This window comes from Rhinatrema bivittatum, chromosome 6 (assembly GCF_901001135.1).
Source record: "Rhinatrema bivittatum chromosome 6, aRhiBiv1.1, whole genome shotgun sequence".
NCBI lineage: Eukaryota > Metazoa > Chordata > Amphibia > Gymnophiona > Rhinatrematidae > Rhinatrema > Rhinatrema bivittatum.
This window is the reverse complement of record NC_042620.1, coordinates 290,213,510-290,234,880: the sequence shown is the minus strand read 5'-3', so window position 1 is coordinate 290,234,880 and position 21,371 is coordinate 290,213,510. Positions and strand designations below refer to the sequence as shown.

Sequence of the window (21,371 nt, the reverse complement as noted above, 5' to 3'; positions counted from 1 at the left end):
ACCTGTGAGCAGGGAGTCATGTGCCCATCTAAGAATCTTTTTCCTGAGAGCTTGAGTAACCACCGTCTTCCCAGCCGGAACCGTGTGGGTAGCAGAAAGAAGTAATTTTGTGGGGTCAATGATGTGGCGTGGAGTATCAGGAACATCTTTCGTGGAAAAGGAGCGAGAGAGTGTGTCAGCACGGGTGTTTTTATCCATGGGACGATATCGCAAGAGGAAGTCAAAGCGGTTAAAAAATAGTGACCAGCAGGCCTGTCTGTGATTCAGATGCTGTGCATGATGTAAGTATTCGAGGTTTTTATGGTCGGTGTAAACCGTGATTTGATGTTCGGCACCTTCGTGCCAAGGGTGCCATTCCTCAAATACCAACTTAATCGCTAATAACTCCTTGTCTCCAATTCCGTAATTTCGCTCGACAGGAGAGAAGCGTCGAGAGAAAAAGGTTCAGGGATGTAAGGTGTGGTTGTCTGTATGTTGGCTAAGGACGGCACCAACCCCAACGTCAGAAACATCTATCTTGACAATGAAGGGTTGTCGAGGGTCTGGATGGCATAGGCACGGCTCCTGAAGAAACGCCTCTTTGAGTTGCTGAAAGGTAGTTATGGCTTCTGGAGACCAATGTGAGGGATTGGCTCCTTTCCTAATCATGGCGGTAAGAGGCGCGGTCAAGGTAGAATAATGGTGAATGAATGATCTATAGTAATTAGTGAACCTGAGGAATCTGCACAGAGCCTTAAGACCAGTGGGTTGGGGCTAGTCCCGAATACTCTTGGTTTTTTGCGGATCCATCTGGAACCCCTGGCTGGATACCACGTAGCCTACTGGTGAAAGGAGCATTTGGCATATAAGTGGTTGTCTCTTAGCCTCTGCAGAACCTTAACGACATCCAGGTGTTGGCTTGTGAGAAGATCAATATATCGTCTAGGTATACAACTACACAACTGTAAAGCATGTCCCTGAAGATTTCATTCATCATGTTTTGAAAAACGGCCGGGGCCTTGCAAAGGCCAAAGGGCATAACTAAATATTCAGAATGGCTGTTGCGGGTATTAAATGCGGTCTTCCCTGGCGTATTCAGATCAAATTGTATGCCCCTCTGAGATCCAACTTAGTAAATATTTTGGCCCCTTGGAGTCTATCAAAAAGTTCAGAGATCAATGGCAATGAGTAGTGGTCCTTCATAGTGATCTCATTTAAGCCGCAGTAGTCTATACACAGGCACAGGGATCCATCCTTCTTTCCCACAAAAAAGAACCCGGCACCAGCCAGAGATTTAGAAGGTCATATAAAGCCCTTTGCCAAGTTCTCTTGAATGTAGTCACTCATTGCCTTAGTCTCCATCAGAGAAAATGGGTACACCCTTCCTCTGGGGGGTTCGGAGTTAGGTAGCAGGTTTATGGCGCAGTCAAAGAGTCAATGAGGTGGTAAGGTATCCACCACTTTCTTAGAGAACATGTCTCGATAAGAGGAGTACTGCAGAGGTAGGCCCGGAAGAGTAGTGGTAGTAGCTAGGCAAGGCATGAGAGTCACAGCATCTAGACACTTTCTATGGCTGGAACTGCTCCAACGAGACAATTGCAGGGTGCCCCAATTGAATTGGGGTGTGTGCATTTGTAACCATGGCAGTCCAAGCACCACAGGGTATATTGCTTTATCGAGGACCAAGAAGGAAATGGTCTCTGTGTGCAGAGATCCAGTGTGGAGGCGGATAGGTTGAGTGGAACAGGTGACCTCGCCGGGTAATGGCTCGCCATGAATTGATGAGAGTAGCAGAGGTATAGGTGTTTGAACGGTGGGAATTTGTAGCTGCTCTACGAGTTGCCAGAGTATAAAGTTCCCACCGGCATCAGAGTCCAAGTGTGGAATTCAAGGGTATCCAAGTTGATGGAGACTGGGAGGAGATGGAGGGGTAAGACCTAGGAGGAGTCCTCCGGCAGATCCTAGGTCTGAGAGTTTCCTGGACAGATAGGACAAGAAGGTACAGCGTGTCCAGGCTGACCGCAGTACATGCAGAGGCCTAATCTTTGCCTGTGGCATCTCTCTTTAGCAGACAGATGACTGTGGCCCATTTGCATGGGTTCTTCCTCCTTGATTCTGGGTGTACGGGGTAGTCTGGGTGATCAGTGTTGAGCGAGAGCGTAAAACTCCCGAGGACATCCTCTTAGGCCCCTTAGTCTCCTGTGTTCGCTCACACAGGCGACGGTCTATTCGACCAGCAAGATCAATGAGAGAGTCCAAGGTCTCATGGAGCTCATGTGCAGCTAACTCGTCTTTGATGCATGGTGAGTCCTTCCAGGAATATAGCACGGAGGCAACCCAGGTCCCAATATAGTTCCAAGGATAGAGTTTTAAACTCAATCACATACTCAGTCAATGCAGAGCTAGGATATTCCCCCTTACAACTTATCATATAAAAATATATATTCAAATTCTGATGTTACCTCCATAACTGCACAGCACACTATGTCTCTCAGTAATCTATTTATTAATTTATTCCACCGCTAATATGTTATATATTATTTCTTGTTTTTTGATTTATCTTCATTGAAAATTTTGTAGGACCTTCAAGTACTCAGAATGCACAAAAACATCCTGTTTTTACTCACAAGTCCAATTTTATTTTATTTTATTCATCATTTTCATTCTTCACTTAAAAATCCCCACTTCCAGAGCTTTACCATAATTCAAAAACTTTTGTACTATACTGAAGATCCCACAATCAAGCAGTCTCTGTTTATAAAACCAACATTTGGAATAACTCAAAAATTAATGAAAACTGAATGTAAATCGCCACTTATCTCAGTATTCAGTTTTACTACCCCGACCTGGATCCAAGTTTCGATATCTGCCTCAGGGGGTCTCTATTACTTTTTTAAAGATTCTTCTTCCCAGCCAAAACTTCAGACTGCTCGACCAAACTTTTCCCGCGGTACTTCACTGGCGTTTCTTTTCCCTTTAAAGATGGCGTCGGGACTGGCTCTTTAAATCTTCAAGAACCGAAAGTTCTTTCAAACTCTCAATACACCAAGAGCCTATTCAACTTCATTTATTTTAATACCTCACACAACTATCCACGTCTTCTCTCCCTTCTGACAGCGATTAGATCAGTTAATACCAATTGATCACCTCATTCAATCCAGAGGCTTGTACAGTCTTCAGTTTAAAGATCCAGAACACCTAGGAAAGTCCATGGAGCCAAAGACTGATCAAACCCAATTCAGCCAAAGCCTCCAGAGAGAAACAGAGAAAGAGGAACAGAGAAAAGATCTGCAGTACCCCACAGATACTGGGACGCGCGCACAGGTCAATGTCCTGGGCACACGATTCAGTATCGGCCCGCATGCAAATAAGGGCCAGTGGTAAAAGGAGCGGCAGCTGTCAGCGGGTTTGACAGCTGACATTGTTTTATGATATTAAGTCAGAGGGTGTACAGAAAAGCAGTTTTTTCTTCTTTTCTATACAATTTCCCGGTGCCGGCTGAAATTAAAATGTGCGGCTTCACTGCACATTTTGCTTTCTGTATCGCGCGGGAATGACTAATAGCGCCCGCAACATGCATTTGCATGTTGATGGGCGCTATTAGTTTCGGGGGGGTTGGCCGCGTTTTCGACACGCTATTACCCCTCACTGTATAAGGGGTAAAAATAGCGCTTCGAAAATGTGTGGCACTGCGGCCAAATGCGGGCTAACAGTGCGCTCCGCTGGAGCGCACTTTACTGTTTTGGCCCGTTAGTAGGGAGTGTGAGAAGAGACTGAGAATCATTTTTTTCCCATATAGTGGATCTGTGTTGCACTGCTGGTGCATTGCGCTCTGGTCTGTCCTCATTTTTTTGAACTTTGTTTTCCCCTGCCATCAGATACAGAAAAGAAACTTTATTTTTGAACACCAGCCTGGGAGTGTGGAGTGATTTTTTTGTGGCCTGACTGTACTGGTGAGCAGAAAGAGCCATTTTGCGATCAAAGAAAAAGCCTAAGGGCCTTGAAAATACTGAACTACCCCCCTCCCCTCCATGTGGGAACTGCGGGAGGGCATTTGGCCTTCATGGTCCATGGCCCTCCCCCAAGCGTCCCCCTGCCCAAGAACTGACGGGGCGAGGGCTGCACTAGCTACACTAATTACTATGCAGTCATAGCATTCCTTGTAATGGGTAAATAAATAACATATCTATCCCTATCTCTATATCGTTCTGGATAACATATAACTCATTCCATTACAACATATGATTATTTTTAAGAAAGAGTCCCTTGATGCGAAATGAAGGGCTCATTACTGCTCGAGCCTACCTTCAATCAACTGATCAATCAATCAATCTTTTTTTTTTTCTTTTTATATCCTGCCTTTTCTAAAGCTCATTTGAGATGAGAGAGAAATGTAAACAATGATAGAGATGGTATAGGGTGAAAGGATTAGGGGAAATGAGCAGGGAAGCATAGGCGGGAAGGTAGGAAGAGGGGCAGAAAGGGGGAGATGGAGGTTAATGAAAAAGTGCAAGGAAGGAAAGGTTGTGAGATGGAGGAGTGTGAGAGAAACAGAGGGGTCTGAAAGCAATGCAAGCAATGGGGTCTGACAGAGGTGGTGACTGAGAGAGAAATGAAAAAAAAAAAGAGAGATGTGAACTGAGGTTGATGGAAATCAGTGAAACCATTATGATGTTAGAGAAGCAAATGAAGAAGCTGGAGAAAAGACAAGAGATATGCATAGGAGAATCAAGAGAAGGAGTCAGGATAAAATAGAAAGATAAAAGCCAAGGAGAAACTGAGAACACTGCAATGAGGAAAAAGCACACAAGCTTTTAATTTTAAATTTAGGTGTTGGAAGAGGTGACTCTAAGCCTGGAAAATGTAAAACTACACATAGCATGTGATTTTTTAAAAAACATTTTCTTTTATATGGTGTGTGTGTAATAATTGACAAACAGCACTACCTTACTCATCAGCACTACTTCTTTCTCGAGCACTTAACATTTGGTTAATTTCACTTGGAAATACTAATTGGGGAAGTGGGTGTTCCCCACTGCAATGTTTGCCTGCACCCCGCTGAGGTCATCAGTAGGAACTTGAGCTGTCTGGTAATAGCGACTCAGCGGAATAGGCAGGAAAATGACTGATGGTCTTGTCACTGTGGTAATAGCTCCTGGTGGGAATTTCGTTAAGGTTTGATTGATAATGTAGCCCGTCTGCACCTCTATTTATACCGCCCTCACTCCTCAACCAGCCACACGGAAGTGCCTCACCTGCTGGGTTCTGGGGCTGAAGCTGATGTCGACGTCCGCCCCTCAATTAACAGTGTCCAATGATGCTCGTGGGGCCTCCACCCCCTCTTGCTCCTTTCCAACTGGGATACTAGTAGGGGTGCTGCTCAAGGAGAAAAGAAAATGTGACCCTGCAAGATGGAACAGATGGTTTTCTGAAGAGATTCTAATCTCCAGAAGTTAAGGCGGATGAACATTTATTTAAAGAAAAGACCATAGAAACAATTGAATGAATCACAATTCTTTGATATAGAGAAACAAAACTAGGTTTGCTATTTTTTCTAAACACTAGGTATGGCTGCTGGTATGTTACAAAAGATGTAACAAGTGATTTGACCAGAACAAGTCCCTGTAGTAAGGCAGCAAGGGATGCTGTGCTTAGTAACCACTAGATGGCAAACTACCTAGCACCTACCATTAGTAGAGATCACTGCGCACATAGCAACTCCTAATGTCACCAGGCTTTTCACACACAGGCATGGTCATTTTCAAAAGGGGTTATCCACAGGAATGGCCTTTAGAAAATTGTATGACTGCTACATGCCTAAAATTACAAGCAGACACACTGTATGTGGCATACGTTTACATGCATAGGGGAGAGGCATTCCAAGGGGTGAGATCTGGCTGGGATTGGGGCTTAGTACACACATACTCATAGCTTCTTCCCTGCTAAGAAAATGGATCCCAAGGACTTTGGCAGTCCATGATTCCTCCTGGATGGCTCGGAGGCACTGCCCAGGAGTACAGTATTGCAACCCTGGGGCATGGCTTTGCCAGGCACTGCCCAGTTTGACTGCAAGGAAGAAGAGAGCGACTCCCCCCACTTTGCCTTCAATTTCCACTTTCCAGTCTCAGGAACTCAAGGAAAAAGAAAAGGAACAGAAAGACACATTCCTGCTCTGAACACCTCTTATATTGACCTAGGGAAGCTCCCCTTAGTGGTTCTTACTGAAAACACTCTCTTAAAGATATATACCCTTCTGTAAACCTTACTCATAATAACACATCACCATAACCCCAAAGGTAGAGGTTAAGTGGCAGCCTTTACAATTTCTCCAGGGGCAAATTTCTAGTGATGAAGACTTGATTTAGGGCTTCCATCACACTAATGATTTTAAGTAAGTTACCAACTGCATAGCTACATTAGCATCCGAGCTACCCATTAACTTCAAAAACAGTGACCCAGTTTGTTTCTTTAAACCCTTGCTCCCTACATATCCTAGGGGATATCTTGCCTGGCTTTGTCAGTTTGAACTGAAGAACTGCAAATCCCAGAATGCTTAGGGCTAAATGTAAAAAAAAAAAAAGGACTGTCATATAGAACCCTTGCAGACCTGCAGGAGGTTTCATGTTGTAATACTCCTGTCATGTTCGTGTGGTTGAAAATATCAGATAATTGCTGTTTGCATTTGGTGATGGTGAGTAGCAATACTTTGTCTTTAAATATCTACAGCACAGCCTGAAGAGAAAGGGCACCATTTCAGCAAACTCTCTGGCTTCATTCTGTGTCTATGTCAAAGTGTGTTTGAAAAGAAGGCCTGAGAGATTCACACAAGACTATGGGGGGTCTATTTATCGAAGCACGACACATGTTAATGCACATTATTTACCATGGCTTCTATTGCTCTCAATGGGACCTACTTACTAATAAACTGCGGATTAACGCAATGCGAGTTACCACACATCACGTCTCAGAAAACAGAGGATTATGATTGCCGCTCCAGCATAAAGTGTTTTGAATTTTAAGGATGCAATCGACATGTCCTTCACTGGTGGACTGCCAGCAAGATGTGACCCACTCTGGGTTGCCACGACCCTATTTAAAGTTGCATAAATCACAATTAAATGAATATCCTTCATCTTTTTTTTTTTTTTTTTTAAATAGGTGCTGACCTGCAAATCAGGAGGATATAGATTTCTTTCCCATGGTTCCATTTTCCTTGGTAATGACCATAAATTCAGCTGCTGCTTTCGCTTCTGTCTCCTCGCAGAATCCCAAGCTGTTCCGCCTCGCCTGTTGCCCCGTGACAGGTATGCAGCTGGGAAAAACAAAAGGTTCCTGTCTGTGACCCGGTATTCAAAAATAACCATACAGTTATAATCTGTGTCATTCAGTCCGTTCTCTCGACCCTTCCTCCCTCCCATTCCTCTTAGCTCTGTCCCACCATAGCCGAAGCTGGGTTTTCTTTCTCAGTTTTTCTGTGTCTTCTTATCGTGGCTTCTTGACGTTTCTTTCATGACTTTTTCCAAATCATTTTGTTTCTTTTTCCCTCTTTTAGGGGCCGATGCAGTAAGCAAAACAGGCACTAGTTATGAGGTGGGTTTTGATCACCGCGTGCGGCTAAAGCTGCCGCTTCCGTGGGATGTAAAAAAAAAAACAAACAATTATGCAAATGATTTGCGCGCAGATATCCGCACACTCGTGAAGAAATGCACATACCAAAGCGTGATAAGGCCCCTATGTAATAAGTGGCCGCATCTGCGCTGAAAAGCCGCGCCAATGATCCACGCATAAAGCGAGCGAGCAAACACATCTCCCTGTTAGTGAAAGTATGATCCTGGAACGTATTTTTAATTTTTTTAATAACTCTGTACTGCAGAAAAAAAATGGCAAATATTTTCAAGGGTGACAATATTGCATGGCAGTGCCCAGATTTGCATGCAGCTGATCAGCTGAGCGATTATCTCAGTGCCCAAGCGGCCAGATTCTTGCTTTGCTAGGTGCCTTTCTGGGTGCCCGAGTGTTCTGAATCGCATCCAGCTGAGCGCCTATCTCAGTTCCCAGCCGGCAGCTTAGCTCGGTGCCTTTTTCCTATACACAAACCCCTTATTGCGTCCCCATATCGGACTTTGCGCAGGAAACCGTGCATACAAACATGTGTGTCATCCGCGCACAAACCTATGGCAGCTTCAGCGCACCTTATAACATCGGCTCCTTAGTCATTTGATCCTGGCTTGTATTGTGCTCCCACTCCTGCTTCTTATTCTCTTTCCTTATTCCTCCCCTTTCATGTTCCTTCTCAATTTCTTCCTATTTTCCCCCCTTTTTGGCCCTCATTCATACACTGTACAGGGCTTGGTTTGTTTGTTTTTTTTACCTAATGTAGGTAAACCATGATAATAGCAAACTGCGGCTCAATGATAAGGCTTCTGAATAACACTGGGATATGAAACACTCTGAGAAGGGATTCCTTACCCAGGGATTAGACTTTACAAGGGAGTGTCCGTGAGTTTATGGCAGAATACTGGGCTAGAGTTGTTTTGAATACAAGATGGTAAAAGTGAAGCTCCTGCATAAGGTTAATTAAATCTTACTGTAAGATAAGGCTGGGGTTAATATATAAATGCAAGTGACCTTTACCTGTGAATGAATACCAGGGCTTGTTCTGTTAGTGAGGCTGCCAAACAGCACTGGCATTTCTGAGAGTGAGTGTGGTTACTGCACTGTAAGTGGACTGCGAATATGATTATTGCTTTGTACTGTAGTGGATAGTTGAGTGTGAATGAGGACATTGCACTGTACTGGGGTATATAGCTGAGAGTGAGCAAAGATATGAGATTATATTGTTACATACAATTGAGCATGAATACAGCTATTATACTGTATCAAGTTATGCAGACTTGAGTGAGTGAGGTTGTTGTGTGTGGTTCTGCACTGTACTGGGGTATACAGTTGTGATGGATGAGTGTATTGCACTCTACTGGAGAGGATAACAGTGTGAGTAATGTTAATAGAAAAAGAACATAATAAGTGCCACGCTAGGTCAGACCAATTTCCACTGAGCCCACCATCCTGTCCCTATAGTTGCCAGTTCTGGTCACAAATACCCAAAAGATCCCCAAAAGTAGATCTATTTCTTGTTGCTCATTCCTACGAATAAGCCTAATTAGCATTATTATCCTGCGTGACTGATAATTTTTTATCTAGTTTTCCTCCAGGAACTTATCCAAACCTCTTTTAAGCCCTGCTATGTTAGTCGCCTTGACCACGTCCTCTGGCAAGAGATTCCACAGTTTGGGGTAGATTTGATAAAAGTACGCCCGCGCGTACTTTTGTTTGCGCACCAGGCGCAAACAAGAGTACGCCGGATTTTAATAGATACGCGCTTAGCCGCGCGTATCCTTTAAAATCCAGGGTCGGCGCGCGCAAGGCTGTGCAAAATTGGCAGCCTGCGCGCGCCGAGCCGCGCAGCCTGCCTCCGTTTCCTCCGAGGCCGCTCCAAAATCGGAGTGGCCTCGGAGGGAACTTTCCTTCCATACCCCGCACCTTCCCCTCCCTTCCCCTACCTAACCCACCCCCCCCCCAGCCCGAGGCAGGCACGAGGCAGAACTCGTGCCAGCCTCGGGAATCCCGCGGCTGGCACGAGTTCTGCCTGCCCGAGGCAGGCAGAACTCGTGCCTGCCGCGGGATTCCCCGGCCCGGGAGCAGATTCGGAGGCCTCGACCATGCCCCTGAAACGCCCCCGGGCCGGAACCACACCCACGGCCCCACCCCCAAATGACGCGCCGCAGTGACACGACCCCGACACGCCCCCCAGGAAAGCCCCGGGACTTACGCGCGTCCCGGGGCTTGTGCGCACCGCCGAGCCTATTCAACATAGGCTTGGCGCGAGCAGGGGGAACTTGGGGCAGGCTTTTGGGGGGGTACGCGCGTAACCCTTTGAAAATCTGCCCCTTTGACTGGGCACTGAATGAAAACATAGTTTCTACAGTTTGTTTTAAATCTGCTGGTTGTTAGTTTCATGGAGTGTCTCTTTGTTTTAGTGCTATCTGAAAGGGTAAATAACCATTCCCTGTTTACCTGTTCCACCCGATTCATAAGTTTAAAAATGTCTCACATGTCCCCTCTCAGTTGTGTCTTCTTCAAGCTGACAAGCTCTAACCTATTCAGCCTTTCTTAATAAGGGGACTGTCCGATCTCCTTTATCATTTTTGTTGCGCTTCTCTGTATCTTTTCTAGTTCTGCTGTATCTTTTTTGAAATGATGTGACTTGAACTGCACAAAAATGCAATTGCTCCATGAATGGATACAAAGGCATTGTGATATTCTCAGTTTTGTTCTCCATTCCTTTACACATAATTCATATGGCACTACAGTGGGTGTGCAGCTGAGTGTGTGTGAGGTCATACTCTACTAGGGTGTTCAGGTAAGAAAGAGTGTGGTTAGGACACTGTACTGGGTGTACAGCTGGGGATCAGTGAGGTTACTGCCCAGCGCTGCAGTTTTCGATTAATGGACATTGCAATTAACAGTGGTTTATAACTTGAGTATGAGCATTGGGCAAGCTGAATGTGAGTGAGATCAACACAGCACTGGTGTTTATAAGTGAGTGTGAGTAAAGTCAGAGCACAGTCTTGGGGGTTTAAAACTGGGGATGAATGAAGATATCCAAGAGTATGAGTTAAACACCAGTGTGGTAATTGTTACTGCAGGAAATGCAGATTAAGCAGAATCTGGGCATTACTGTTTTCAAGCATCAGCACATCAGCAAAATTTTCACTACCTTGGCTCTGTTTTACTCTATCGATGTATCCAAACCTCAAATGGATCAGTAATTACTCCAGGGACACCATAAGGATTTTTTATCCTATGTAGCTCTCTATCTAGGTCTCTTTCTGACAGTAAAACCAATCTGCCAGTAAGGAATATTTTCAGATATAAACAATTTAAACACAAGACTTTATTCATCTTTCTTGTGAGCATTTTTTTTTTTACTCTGGTATTTATTGTGTGGCTTAGCATCATTTATTAACCTCAGTACTATACACAAAGGTTGCTCATGTCTTGTGCTATGTAGCAATCTCACTGGTACCATGTATTAATTTCATCCACACTCACACATACAGACTTCAGCATTTGCACATTAATTTTGTCCATCCTTCCAAATAAACACAAAGCAATGCACACAAAAATCTCCCCCACTCTCACTAATAAACCCCCTGCAGCGTGCATTAAAATTTCTCTGCACTCATACCTATACCTCAGCACTGCACATTAAAATCTTCCCCACTCCCACAAATGTACTCCAGCATTGCACGCTGAAATTTCCCCTACTCTCACAAATAATCCTCAACACTGTAGATTAATATCTGCCCATACATAAACCTCCAGCACTGCTCATTAACAGGCCAATACAATACAGTGCACTGTTTAACCCACAGTTGGACTCAGATTTTGGACATGCATCCAACCTCCCTTGAAACTAATAGCGCTTATCACCTTCAAATGCATGTTGATGAGGCTCTTAGCTATTCTCCCCAGATCCCCCCACAAAATATGTGCACCCGACCCGCACATTTTTATGTTCAGATATTAATACCTGCCCAAAGAATTGTACAGAAAAGCATAAAATACTGTGTTTCTATACATCATCTGACTTAATCTCATAGCGAAATTAAGTCAGAGGAACAAAAGGTTTAAACATTTTTTTTTTTTTTAAAGTGTGCCGGCAGTCAGGTTAGGAAAAGGGGATGCTCGAGCGTGGCTATGCACAGCTTAGGAAAATGGATGCTCGTAAAATCTCTCCTGGAAGCCCACTGCCAAGGAGGTGCTAGGGGCACACATTTATCCCTAGCACCTCCTTGGCAGTGCGACCCCTCCATTAAATATTCTATCGCGTGCCCAGGAGAGGTGGCTGGGCGCGCATTAGGAAAGCGGGCGCTCAACACCGAGTGCCCATTTTCTGCGTGGCTTTAATGTGTCGGCCTGTAAGAATGTGCATGGAAAACATTTTTTGGTATTTATTTATTTATATTTAATTTTTATATACCGAAGTTCTTGTGGGAATTACAAATCACTCCGGTTTACATAAAACGATGAACTGCCCAACAGCGGATGGGGGCTTTACATAGAACTGTAGAACATAAGGAACAATAAAACCGGATGTCAATTTAACATAGTAATAATAAATATAATATAATATGTATATACAATTTAACTATTTAACGTAGTAGAGATGACCTGTCAAATCTACCAGTATGGTTTGTTATTTCAGTTGGGTTGCCTTTTTTTTTTTTTTATTATTATTTTGATGCCCAAGTTCACTTGTTTCGTTCATCGCGTCGTTTCATTCATTTCCATTAAAGTGTATGGGGAGATTAATGCATCTTATTTTGGATTCTAACATTGAGGATTTCTAAGTTTGATTAAACTTTTCAGGCAGGCATCAATAGCAGAGGGAACAGCATGCCAAGGCAGCAAGAGCGGAGAAAAGTGGCACCAAGAGTGACATGAACAGCCCCAGTCACTGTGAGAGGGGCAAAGCATCACACATACAGTGGTGAGAATACTCTAAGGCACCATGAAAAGAGCCGAGTGCACCAACAACGGTAGCACGAACACCCAAAGGCATCAAAAGAGGGGCAAAGCATCACATACAGTGGCATAAAAATCTTAAGGCATCATGAGAGTGGCTACGCAGCATGAACACCTCAAGGCACCGTGTAGGGTTTCCCAACTGGCTCCAGATTTGCCCAAAAAAGGGGTCAATCCAGTCTTGGAATTATCCTATTGCATGCAGGGACTTTTAGTTCTGATTTCCCTATTGCATCCTGCATGCAATGGAATAAGCCCAGGATTGGATCAACCCTGTTAAGCAAATCTGGTGCCAGTTGGCAACCCTAGCACCATGAGAAATGTAATGCAGTATCAAGAGTGGCAGGAACACTCCAAGGCACTGAGAGAGGGACAAAACAGTAGGGATAGGCAATTCTGGAAAAACACAATAGGAAATGAGATGAAATTTCCTATTTCGTTTTGGATCATTTACAACTGATGCTGTCTGCTGGAGTCATTTAGTCATTTTGATATACATCAGTTGAATTAGCTGCTGTACATCAAAATGGAGCCCTCCACTTGGAGGTAATAAGCTCTGCTGCAATGACCCCAGTGGACAGTGTCAGTTGACAAAGAAGGGTCAAAGGAAGAAGATGCCACAGAGGAGCTCCAAAGCTTGGGCTCAAGGCCCCGGCATCAGTAATGGCCTCTGGTCTGGGCCATGGCATCGGGCCTGGGTTCAGGCTAAGACTCTGGCATTGGGACCTGGCCTCTGGGCTGGGCTGAAGCATCAGGCCTGGGACTGGGCCCTGGCCTAGGCTGAGGCCCAGGCATCGAGATCCGGCCTCCAGGCTGGTCCTTGCTTCAGGCCTAGTTCTGGGCTGAGTCCTCCAAACCTGGTGTTTGTGTAATGCATAGGCTGAGGTCACAGCATCCTACCACAGCCTAGGCCTATGCTTGGCCAAACCTTTGGGACCAGCTGGTCCCTGGCACCTAGGCCCAGACCAAATCCTTGGCAGTACATAGATTTAAGCCATGGTAGATTGCTGTGATCTCAGCCTAGGCCCCGTGCAAGGCCACGGCTTGGATATTTTTCCTGGTGGGAGTCAAGGGAGGCCCCATTTCATTTTTTTTTCCATTTGGGGGGGGGGGGTGTCAATGTTTATTTTGTTTTGGTTTTTTTTAACTAAAGAAACAAAATAAACTACACAAAATGAAATTCATGGGGAAAAAACCTCCCCAAAAACAAAACGAAAAAATAAAATACATTTTCCCCCCGTCACTCCCCTACAAAACAGCACCAAGTATCATGAGCAGCCTAAGGAAACAAAAGAGGGATAAAGAGCACCAAAAAATGTGGTATGAAGACCACACAAACAAAACAGTATAAATGGCAGCATGTAGTTCCCAAGGCACCAATAGAGAGAGAAAGGGCACCAAATAACAATGGCGTGAACACCCCAAGGAAGGCATAGTGTGAGGAGTATGGCAGAAAGCACAGTGGAATCAATATCCCAAAACACTGAGTGAGGGATAAGGTGACAAGAATAGTGGCATCAACCCTCAAGGTACAGAGTTCAGAGTAAGGCAGCAAGAGGAGAGGCATCAGCACACCCAGACATTGACTGAGGGGTTAGATAGCAAGAGAAATGGCATCAGCATTCAAGGCACACAAAGTAGATTGAGGTGGCCAGAGGAGAGGCATCAACATAGCAAGACACTAAACAAAGAGAGAGGCAGGATAGGAGAACTGGAAGGGCAGGAGGAGCAAGCCAAACAGCAACAGTGGCCCAATAACACATCAAGGCACTGGACCAGAAGAGAGGCAGGGCATGAAGAGCAAGCTGGGCAGTAGAATCAAGAGCAGCACCTGCCAACAATACAGCAAGGCACTGAGGTCAAAAGGTTTGGGTATTTGTTCGGTGCAGCTGTGCCACTTTCATGGAAATTCAAGAAAAACCACAAGAGGGAAGTTTATCTAAATGATGACCAGCTTTTCCACCAACTCTGGTGCCAGCTATGAATGATATTAACCTTGCCATTGAGATTATCCATTTACTAGGCACATTGGTTGGTGCACATACCAGATCAAGCCATCTTCTATTGTTGTGGGACCGGTCTCGCAGTAGGAGCTGTTGCGATGCTGCTTGTGAGCTAGTCCCACAAACATCCTCTCAGCTTCCCTATGAGGATAGGCTGAAGAGATTAGGGCTGTTCAGCTTGGAGAAGAGACGGCTGAGGGGGGATATGATAGAGGTCTTTAAGATCATGAGAGGTCTTGAACGAGTAGATGTGACTCGGTTATTTTCACTTTCGAATAATAGGACTAGGGGGCATTCCATGAAGTTAGCAAGTAGCACATTTAAGACTAATCGGAGAAAATTCTTTTTCACTCAACGCACAATAAAGCTCTGGAATTTGTTGCCAGAGGATGTGGTTAGTGCAGTTAGTGTAGCTGGGTTCAAAAAAGGTTTGGATAAGTTCTTGGAGGAGAAGTCCATTAATGGCTATTAATCAATTTTACTTAGGGAGTAGCCACTGCTATTAATTGCATCAGTAGCATGGGATCTTCTTAGTGTTTGGGTAATTGCCAGGTTCTTGTGGCCTGGTTTTGGCCTCTGTTGGAAACAGGATGCTGGGCTTGATGGACCCTTGGTCTGACCCAGCATGGCAATTTCTTATGTTCTTATGTACCCCTTACCTGCAGCATGCCCTGGAGGCCGTCACTGCCACCACAGTTCCCTCGCGGCCTGGAGGCTGCTGACATCACCACTGCTACCGCCGCCGACCAGGCCTTCCATGTGTCCTGGGAGCTGCACCGCCAATCCACCATGCGGCCTGGAGGCCACTGCTGACACTGCCGTTTCCACGCGGCACGAGTTGGGTCCCCCTTGTGGCCTGGCAGCTGCCACCAAACGCTGCCTTATTCATTGCTAGGCTTCCACCAGCTTTCCTTCTTGTGGCCCGGAGGTTGCCGCCACAGGAGCTGCCGCCGATGTCCTTCACAGCCTGGAGGCTGCTGCCATCACCGTAGCTACCCGAGGTGGGGAGCCGCCGCTGTCCAGGTTTCCATGCAGCCTGGAGGCCTCTGACTTTGTCTGCCATCCTTCCGCGGCCAGGAGGCCACCACTGACACGCGTCTTCCATGGCTCGGAGGCTTCCATCGACCAGGTCCTCTTCTGAGGCCCGGAGGCCGCTCTCAAGTTCCTCTTCTTGCGGCAGGGAGCCACCGTCAATCATCTTTCTCCTTGTGGCATGGACTCCACTCTCCAAGGTCCTGCCCTCCTCCTAGGTGTGCGGCCGCACCTCTATTCCCTCTTTAAAGGGCCAGCAGTGCGCAGTCCTCCTGGGCTCCTCTTGCTGATGTTTCCAAGGTGTTTCCATTTCAGCCTTATAAAGAGGGTCTTCCTTCAGTCTGTCTTCGCCTTTGCAAGGAGCCAGTCATGGAGCTGAACTGCTCCTGGATTCTTCCTCGCTTCTTCAAGGCACTCTATTCTTCGTTGGTATTCCTAGACTTCATCCATGGTTCCTGAACCTTCGTCTTCATCTTCCTTCTATGTCCTGGTCTCTCGTCGGATCCTGTCTCCTTGTCTCCAGATGTCCAGATGTTCTTGTCTCTAGATGTTCCGATGTCCATTCTCCGAATGTTCCTTATCCTGAAGTCCCCAGCCCAGAAGTACCTGATGTTCCATTCTTCGTTTCCAGATGTCCCTGATGTCCTCATCTCAGAGGTTCTTGATAGGGATGTGAATCGTTTTAGGACGATTAAAATTATCGTCCGATAATTTTAATATCGTCTTAAACCGTTATGGAACACAATACAATAGAGATTCTAACGATTTATCGTTATAAATCGTTAGAATCGTGAGCCGGCACACTAAAACCCCCTAAAACCCACCCCCGACCCTTTAAATTAAATCCCCCACCCTCCCGAACCCCCCCCCCAAATGACTTAAATAACCTGCGGGTCCAGCGGCGGTCCGGAACGGCAGCGGTCCGGAATGGGCTCCTGCTACTGAATCTTGTTGTCTTCGGCCGGCGCCATTTTCCAAAATGGCGCCGAAAAATGGCGGCGGCCATAGATGAACACGATTGGACGGCAGGAGGTCCTTCCGGACCCCCGCTGGACTTTTGGCAAGTCTTGTGGGGGTCAGGAGGCCCCCCCCAAGCTGGCCAAAAGTTCCTGGAGGTCCAGCGGGGGTCAGGGAGCGATTTCCCGCCGCGAATCATTTTCGTACGGAAAATGGCGCCGGCAGGAGATCGACTGCAGGAGGTCGTTCAGCGAGGGTTCCGGCGCCTCGCTGAACGACCTCCTGCAGTCGATCTCCTGCCGGCGCCATTTTCCGTACGAAAACGATTCGCGGCGGGAAATCGCTCCCTGACCCCCGCTGGACCTCCAGGAACTTTTGGCCAGCTTGGGGGGGGCCTCCTGACCCCCACAAGACTTGCCAAAAGTCCAGCGGGGGTCCGGAAGGACCTCCTGCCGTCCAATCGTGTTCGTCTATGGCCGCCGCCATTTTTTGGCGCCATTTTGGAAAATGGCGCCGGCCGAAGACAACAAGATTCAGTAGCAGGAGCCCATTCCGGACCGCTGCCGTTCCGGACCGCCGCTGGACCCGCAGGTTATTTAAGTCATTTGGGGGGGGGGTTCGGGAGGGTGGGGGATTTAATTTAAAGGGTCGGGGGTGGGTTTTAGGGGGTTTTAATGTGCCGGTTTTGCGATTTTACTTTTTTTTGATTTTTTACGATTTTTCACGATTTTTCACAATATTTTACCCCCCCAAACGGCAACAATACGATTCCCTCCCCCTCCCAGCCGAAATCGATCGTTAAGACGATCGAGGACACGATTCACATCTCTAGTTCTTGATGTCAAGATGCCTTAGTTGTCCAGTCGCTCTAATGTCCTGGTGTCCAGAGGTACCGGTGTCCTGTTATACCCGATGCCCTACGTTCCAGTCCTGATATTTCCAAGTTCCAAGTCCTGATCCTGATGTTTCCAAGTTCCGAGTTTCATGTTCTGAGTCCTGAACTGATGTTCCGAGTCCTGATCCTGATGTTCCAAGTTCCGAGTCCTGATTCTGATGTCCTTTGTCCAGTTCTGATCCTGAAGCACTGCTAGTTCCTAGCTCCGGGTTCAGCTTTGCCTCACCCGGACCTCGTCTCCAGCTGTCCTTCCTGGGAGTAAATCCGTATTGATCCGGTGTCCGTTTCCGGTGGCTAGAGTCCTCTTCTGGTTGGATCCTTCCTTGAGCACTGCCCGGATTCCTCCTTCATCCTGAGCTTCAGTCCTGCGCATGTCCTGCTCTCCACATGGTCTGTGACCAGCCTCTTTAGGTTGTGTAGGGTGCGCAGTAGGACAGGGTAGTCCGTGACCAGCCCTCATCGGCTGTGTAGGACACCCTGAGGGGCAGTGCCTGCCTGAGACCTCCAAGTAACCTGAATCCTTGTCCGAGTCTTCTGAGTCTTTGTCTTCATCGGAGTATCCGGAATCCTTGTCTGACTTCCCTGAGTCTATGTCTGAGCATCCTGTATTTCCATCCATGTCTGAGCATCTTGCATCCAAGTTCCAAGCATCCTCGTCTCGTCTGTTCCAAGCTCCAAATTCCAAGTGTCCTCATCTCATCTGAGTTCCAGTACCTCGTCTTGTTCAAGTCTTCAAGCCTTGTCCAAGTCTCCGAGTTCCAGTCCTGTTCCAAGTTCCAGTACCATTGCCTGTCCTCGATCTCTGTCCTCCTGTCACATATGCGGCTCCCAAGTGGCAGGTCTGAAAGGGCTATCGAGTGGCCATAGGGCTACCCCAGAGACCAGCATTGTGTTGCTGGGTCTCTCCTGGTGCGTGCAGGTTCGGCAGAGGTTAGGGCTCCGGTTGCCAGCCTGTCCGCCCATGCTTGGACATGTCTTGCCTGCCTCGTTACTTCTACGGAACCCTCTGCAGTCGCGCCGTGGTCCAAGGGCACACTAATCGCTCAAAAAACCTTACACAAGGATTCTACCCTGACAACCTCAAACTTGCCTCACTCAAACCCCTGCTCAAAAAACCAAATCTCGACCCAAACGATTCTAACAACTTTAGACCGATAGCCAACCTCCCATTCATAGCCAAGATAATGGAAAAATTGGTAAACTCACGTCTCTCAAACTACATTGAAGATAATAACCTTCTATTCCCATCACAATACGGATTCCGTAAAACTTTAAGCACAGAAGCCCTCCTCATCTCTATGACTGACCACATCATCCTAGGCTTAGACAAAGGACAAGCCTTCATTCTGATACTACTCGACCTTTCGTCCGCATTTGATACGGTTAATCACTCCCTTCTCATCAACCAACTAACAGCCATAGGTATCTCAGGCACTGCCCTATCATGGTTCAGAACCTTCCTCAGCAACAGAGGATATAAGGTTAAGATTCATAATAAAGAATCCTCTCTTCACCCCGCGTCAGTAGGAGTCCCTCAGGGCTCATCCCTGTCTCCTACCTTGTTCAACATTTATCTGTTACCCTTATGTAAACTTCTCACCGACCTCAATCTCAAACACTTCCTCTATGCAGACGATATCCAGGTCTTGATCCCCATCGAAGAGTCACTCGCAAAAACTCTGTCTCACTGGGAAACCTGCCTCCAAAATATCAAACAGCTTCTCACAAGTCTCAACCTGATACTAAATTCATCAAAAACGGAACTTCTACTCATCACACCAGAAAACAGCTCCCTCACACTCACCCATCCTACCGTACCAAATACTACACAAGTAAGAGACCTAGGAGTTCTAATTGACAATCACCTAAACCTGAAAGCCAACATCAACAAAACCACCAGAGACTGCTTTTATAAGCTCCAAGTGCTGAAAAGAATATGACCTCTCTTCCACACACATGACTTTAGAACGATTCTACAATCAATCATTTTCGCAAAGCTGGACTATTGTAACACCATCATGCTAGGTCTCCCCTCATCACACACCAAACCATTGCAAATGGTCCAAAATGCCTCCGCCCGTATACTCACAAACACTAGGAGAAGAGAACACATAACCCCTATCCTGATGGACCTTCATTGGCTGCCCATACACTTCAGAATAATCTACAAGGCCATTCTCACCATTTTCAAAAACATCCATCAATTAGCTCCAATCGATCTCCATATCCCCCTCCGATTACATCACTCTACAAGACCGACAAGAGATGCTTACAAAGGTTCACTTCAAGTACCTCCAGCCAAAACTACCAGACACATCACGCTTAGAGATCGGGCATTCTCCACAGCCGGTCCAACTTTATGGAACTCCATTCCCCCAGATCTTAGAATGGAACCCAGCATCTCAACATTCAAGAAAAAACTCAAGACGTGGCTGTTCACGCAGGCATTTCCTAACTCCAACATTATTTAATCTCCCATCAATCAACACGTTTCGCTAGTAATAACGTTAATAAATGTTATTTATTCAATGCTATCTATACTTATATATAATTATCTGATCTTCATTTTCCTTCTCACTCCAAGTTATTGATTTCCTTGTTATATGTAACTGCTTTTTCTGCACTATTGTTCAAATTGTAAAGTTTTATTATTATTACACCCCTGTTTCTTGTGAACCAGCATGATGGGACTATCGTCCTGAATGTTGGTATATAAAAAAACTTAAATAAATAAATAAATAAATAAATAAATAAATAATCTCCCTGGAATCAGGACCGCTCCCTAGCACTCCCGCAACAGGAACTGCAAAATCTCGCTGGTCCTCTAGCAAGACTGGCCCCGCAGCAGCAGGAGATGATGTCACTGAAATGCTGCTACTGATGGCTCACACAGGGGATCCACATGTTTCTACATTGGATAAGGCAGGGGTTAGGATTACCCTTGCCCAATCCAATGCCAAATCTGAGCAGGCAAGCCTCCCTTAGACTCCTCTATGTTGCGGGCAGCCTGGAGTCTTTTCTCTACCAAGGCCGCTGGCAGGTTGGATTCTGCCAGGCAGCCCTGTGGCCTCCACTCCATTTTGAAAAGAAGGAAGACCCTGCGAAGGGGAAAGAAGCACTGGATAAGAAGGCAGGAGAAGGAAGAAATTGGGGAAAGCATAGCAAAGGGTGAGAAGAGGGAAGGAAAGAGCAGGGGAGGGAGAGAGGCAGAAGGAGGTGGGGGGGGGGGGAAATGTTAAGGTAATGAGGAAAGAGGGTGAGAAGGGGTAAAAGGCTGAGATAGTGACTCATTAAGGGATGAGAAGAAGGAGAAGAATCTCTAGAGAGACAGAGATGAACTGAGGTAGTGTGAGAAAAGGGGGAATATCTAGAGGGAGGGGGGGAAACAGGGGGGGAAAGTGGGTGGAAGAGCCAAGATAGTGAGGGGAAAGGGGAGGAAGAGCTGAGGTAGTGAGACTATGGGCTGCCCGGTAGCCCCCCCATCCCACCAGCAGCCAAAGTGGAGTGGAGACCACCTTGCGATCCCAACCCAATGGACACCAAAGTGAAGAGATGGGCCAGGTGCTGCTGGTGGAGCAAGTAGAAGAAAAGAAGGTGAGGCCCATATGTGTGAGGAAGGGTGTGTGTGTGTGTGTGTGTGTGTGTGTGTGTGTGCGTGTAAAAGATGGCATGCCATGCATGTTTCTGTGTATGTGTGAGACAGAAGGAGCATGTGAGAGAGGCAGTTTGTGTGTGGGGGAGTGTGGGAGTGAGAGAGAGCGTGTGTCAGTGTGAATGTGCGTGCATGTGTGGGAGAGAGGGACTGTGCATCTGAGAGAGGAAGTAGAGTATGTGAGCAGGAATATGTATAAGAGAAAGTAAGTGTGTGTGAATATAAGAGAGAGAGGAGAAAGTTTGTGTGCCCTCCCACACCCACT

At 46.4% G+C, this 21,371-nt stretch overlaps 1 long non-coding RNA gene across 1 annotated transcript in view; it reads right to left on the bottom strand.

Annotated features, from left to right (window-relative positions):
- Nucleotides 1–5,240: 5,240 nt before the first annotated feature.
- The window catches only part of LOC115093341, a 40,768-nt gene continuing 24,637 nt past the window's right edge, over nt 5,241–21,371 (bottom strand). Inside the window, exons 2-3 of the long non-coding RNA XR_003857298.1 lie at nt 7,146–7,291; nt 5,241–5,383 (exon numbers count right to left, since the gene is read on the bottom strand). This is a non-coding gene — a long non-coding RNA (uncharacterized LOC115093341). The remainder of the gene's footprint in view (nt 5,384–7,145; nt 7,292–21,371) is intronic.